We start from the raw sequence: 5,240 nt of genomic DNA on the forward strand, positions 1-5,240 counted from the left end.
AAAAAAAAAAAAAAAAAAAAAGCCAGAGTAAATTGCATAATGGAATAAACTTTGAATTAAGATATAAAAACAAAACAATATATTTCTAAGTTAAGATTGAATTTAAGAGTGAACATCCTTAAAATGATGAAATACTTAGAACTGAATATGAACATTTTAAAAAATCAGAGAAATCAGCACTTAGGAAAAATGTACAATTTATTTACAAGGAAACAGAAAAGATTGCAAACAAGTTGTATATTCTATCTATTTTTTTTTTTCTTTTTGAGACGGAGTTCTCACTATGTCACCCTTGGTAGAGTACAGTGGCGTCACAGCTCATAACAACCTCAAACTCTTGGTCTTAAGCAATTCTCTTGCCTCAGCCTCCCAAGTAGCTGGGACTACAGGCGCCCACCACAATGCCTGGTTATTTTTTTGTTGCAGGTATCATTGTTTAGGAGGCCCTGGGCCAGGTTTGAACCCCCCAGCCTCTGTGTATGTGGCCAGTGCCCTACCCACTGATCTACGGGCTAGAGCCTATATATTCTATCCAGAACATTTTAAAAAAGAACAATTGATTAAACACAAATCAAAAAGGAGCAGAATAATAAAGATAATTCCAGAAATCAATGAAATAGAGAATAAAATCAGGGAAGAATAATAACACAAAAAGTTGATTTTATGGAAAAAAAATTAGATAAACTTCTGCAAGGTGAATTGAGAATCAAAGACGGAAAATGTAAATTGATAATATATAAAATAAATGGATAGAAAACTAAAGAATTGCTTTTAAAGAAAATATCATGAGCAACAGTTTTATAACAAATTTTAAAAGCTGGAAAATCAACATAGATTTCTGGAAAAAATACAGAATGTGAGAATAGGCACAACAAAAAAACAGAAAACGTGAACAGAACAACAGAACTTTAAAGCCTTGAAATGGAAATTAAAGGCCATACCCTCATGAAAATCATCCTTAAGTTCAATTTGATAAATAACAAACCTTTCCAGGAATAGTTTCTATTTGTATAGATTATTCTAGAAGATTGGAAGCTGCCAAGTTGATTTTACAGTACTTCTGTAATGTTTATTCCAAATTGGATAAGGTAGTACAAAAAAAGATATTTACAGTCCCATTTCATTTCTGAATACTCGCAAAAATCTCAATAAAGAATTAGTTAACCTAAACTGAGGTCTAAAGTTTACGTCTAGATCAAGCGAGTTTACCTGAGCTTCGTAAGGATGGTTCCACATCTTAAAAATCGAAGAATATAAATTACCACATTATTAGTTAAGTGGAAAAAGCCTTAGGATTAACTTAATAGAATTAGAAAACACTTTTATAAAGTCCAACAATTACAGTGTATTTATGATTTAATCTTTCAGCAAACTAAAAGTGTGGAGAACGCCACAGCAACAGCAAACATCTTACTTAATGGAAAAACTGGAAACACATTGGCTTTTCAACCTAGATCAAAACAAGGGTGTCTGCTATTGTTTAAAGAAATACGGGTGGTGGCTCAGAGCCCATGCTCAGTGGTCAGGGTGCCGGCCACATGCACCGGGGCTGGTGGGTTGGAACCTGTCCCAGGTCAGCTAAACAACTATGACAATTACAACCAAAAAATACCCAGGCAGTGTGGCGGGCACCTGTAGTCCCAGCTCCTTGGGAGGCTGAGGCAAGAGAATCGCTTAAGCCCAAGAGTTTGAAGTCGCTGTAACCTGTGATGCCATTGCACTCCACCAAAGGTGAAATAGTAAGACTCTGTCTCAAAAAAAAAAAAAAAAGAAAGAAAGAAAAGAAAAGAAAAGAAAAGAAAAGAAAAGAAAAGAAAAACTGGTGGTATTGACATATAAGACAATATAAAAAATAAGTGGTGTGTGGTGTGAGACTCAGAGGGGAGGACCCAAGATATGATCCTATTGACCGAGACTCTCTTTCTAGCCAAATTCTAGTCAAGCTCTACTAGGCCACAGCCTTGGTCTGTAAGAATTGCACTCACTGAAGGGTGGTGCCTGTGGCTCAAGGAGTAGGATGCAGGCCCCATATACGGGAGGTCTGGGTTACAAAAAAAAAAAAAAAAAAAAAGAATTGCACTCATTGAATCGTCTCCTCTTGTTCCCATTTTAGTCTTCCATTATTTTACCAGCTCTGCTTCTGTATGCAAAACATTCATTCCCCAGGAGGGATCCACACAGCACAGGGCTATAATGTCGCCTCTGGCCTCCTTCCTCAAACAAGTGATGTCACTGGAGCCTGTGAAATATTTATTACTTTGTGAATATAGGACAATTGTGGACAATCATACATGGGTGGAAACACCACTTCTGGAAGTAATTTTGATATATTCTTTTTCCTTACTGCTCTTTAAAAAAAAAATTACCATTTTGAAAATTCTCCTTAGCCTTTGACAACGTCCCTGCCTACCCCCTTCAAATGCAAAGTTAATTAATAATGCAGCCAAAGATAACACTGAAAAAAAAAAAAAGGATTGTCTTTGTCTACCCCCACACTGAGACCCTTGAGCAAACTGTAGCTCCAGGCTGTGTGCCTGGGGTGAGGGCCCAGCCTCCTGAACCCCTTGTCTGAGAAACAGGGCATCGCCAAAAGAATTTACTGTCTATTCCAGCTGGGCCTGACCTCCCTTTCCTTAGAGCATTTGCTGTGGAAACTTGTGATTATAAATCCTGTCTCAGTTCCTTCGAGATGCACCTTCTACAACCCAGGAATGTCTTTCTCGAGACCTGGAAGCCAACGCTGTGAAATATTTTCTTCGACAAATCTGAGCCTCTGCCTCCCAGGCTCTGTGTGGGAGGGGTGGGAGCTCAGCCTGGACAAGCACCAGTGGGCATGCAGGCACATCACACTGACAGCCCTGCCCTCCTGAGGATTTTCCTCTTCCCTGCCTTTGCTGGAGCTTCGACTTACTCCCCGTCCCTCCTCCCTTATTCTTTCTCTAAAACGCCCGGTCTCCTCTGCACGGATCAAAGTTGAGCTCAGTTGTGTACTGAACTCTCTCCCTCCTTCTATGATCATCTGAATAAAATTTACCTTGCCGTTTTAACTGAAAGTCTGGGGAACAATTTCTCTTTAATGCTGTACTTAAAAAGAAAAACCAACATAACTGATTATTTAGAAATAATGAGAGACTTTGTAAAGATTACTAGATACCAGATCAAATCGCAAAAACTCACTAGCACTTTCCTGCGAGGGTAAAATGCAACTAGAAAATAAATATGGTAGAAAATAACATGCCATTCACAACAGTATCAAAACCGTACACTATCAAAGAATTCCCTCATTCACGAGAACTCTTTAAAAGATGCGATGGGCTCGGCGCCTGTGGCTCAAGTGGCTAAGGTGCCAGCCATATACACCTAAGTTGGCGGGTTCGAATCCAGCCTGGGCCACCAAAACAACAATGATGGCTGCAACCAAAAAATAGCTGGGCGCTGTGGTGGGCTACTTGGGAGGCTGAGGCAGGAGACTCACTTGAGCCCATGAGTTGGAGGTTGCTGTGAGCTGTGATGCCACGTCACTCTACCCAGGGGGATAGCTTGAGGCTCTATCTCAAAAAAAATAAAATAAAATAAAATAAAATGCTATGAAAAGACGTATAAGAAAACTGAAAAGAAAAATGTAAAACTATATCAGGGATGAGGTAAGTTAACACCTAATGGTGTCAATTTCCCCCCAAATTGTCTGTGAATTTTGAGCAACGACATTAGAATTTTTAGGTCAAATTTTTGAAAGTTTTACCCATTTTATTCATTTGTGTGGAAGAATAAAGATTCCCAATGGGTAAGTGAACCTTGGTGAAAGAAAAGAGACAGACTCGACCTGCCCCCCTAAGCACAAACCCAGCCTGGCAGGTGCTGGGGAGAGGCTGGAGGACAGCAGAGGGAGCCCAGGGGGACCTTCAGGCTCCCTGGAAAATTAAGACAGGGGTGCTTGATGAAGATGGTATCAATGGAGACAGACTGATTGTCTTGTAGATAGTTTGGGGGGAACTGGCTCGTTATGTAGAGAAAACAACATTAGATCTTAAACAGTGGCCAGAATAGGGGTATACTCTAGACCAGTGATGTTCAGCCAGTGCACCACAACTCACTGGTGTGCCACGAGAGGATCTTAGGTGTGTGCAAAAATTTTAAAGATCATTAATTAAACACTTTTGAGAAGTTCAAAGCACAGGAAGTATATTCTTTTTTTACTCTTTTTTTTTTATCAACGTAATCTAAATGTGCCATGGAAGTTTAGCTATAGATTCAAGTGTATTGTGAGATTAAAAAGTTGGAAACACTGCTCTAGATGGATCAAAGACCTAGCTGAAATGGAAGAAATTATAGTCACCAGAAATAAATGAGATGCATCTGATTCCAGCCAAGATGGAATAATGGACACTAGATTTACCCTCCCACCTTGAAGAACTTAAAAATATATATGTGAAACAATAGTTCAAACATTGAACCAATGAGCAGTGATCCCTGAGAAAGAAGAAAAGAAACAAGATGACCTTTGTTGGTGCCACGATGTCACACTGACATCACACGCAAAAAACAGCCGGAACACGGATCTGAAGTATAAGCTTGCAAGAGATGAGGCTCCTCAGAGGTGCAGGAGAGCCCCGAGTAACCTCCGCTGTGGCGTTTTATTGAAACAATATACAACAGGTCTAGGGAGTGCTCATACAAGGGCCACGTGCTGAAGGATTGCTACAGGCTCAACTCCCACCCTGATGCAGCACAAATGTTCCAAGTCCAACACCTGCTTGCTAATGATGGATCTTATCTTGTTAGAGCTCGAAGCTGCTTAAGGCTTATTTCCCGGCTGCAAAACATCTCCACGCTGGCCAGGAAATTGTCCTATTCCCAGAGCCTTCCTGAAGAACCAGTGATGGTTCCTATAAGCATAGTGCTCAGTCTCCTACAGACCTTGAGATTGCTTCTGCTTACTGCCTGGAGATAATTTTCAGGCAGAAAGGTACGACTGTGAAACCCAGGTGAAGACCAGTGGTCTTTCCAAGTTAAGGAGCTGAAGTTGAGAATTTCAGGAGTTTGGACAGGGTGCCAGAAGGGGAGCATTAGACAGACAGAAAGACGTCTGGAACTCTGTGCAGGGCTCCTCTCATGTCTGCAGCTGAGCACTGGCCAGTGTGTAAGTGTCCTGGTCTCTTATGGCTGCTGTAGCAAATACCACTCTGGATGTGTTCTCAGGTGGATTAAACAATAAACATTTAATCCTCATGGTTCTTAAG

This window comes from Otolemur garnettii, unplaced genomic scaffold (genome assembly GCF_000181295.1).
Source record: "Otolemur garnettii isolate 467f Iridium unplaced genomic scaffold, OtoGar3 scaffold00273, whole genome shotgun sequence".
Lineage (NCBI taxonomy): Eukaryota > Metazoa > Chordata > Mammalia > Primates > Galagidae > Otolemur > Otolemur garnettii.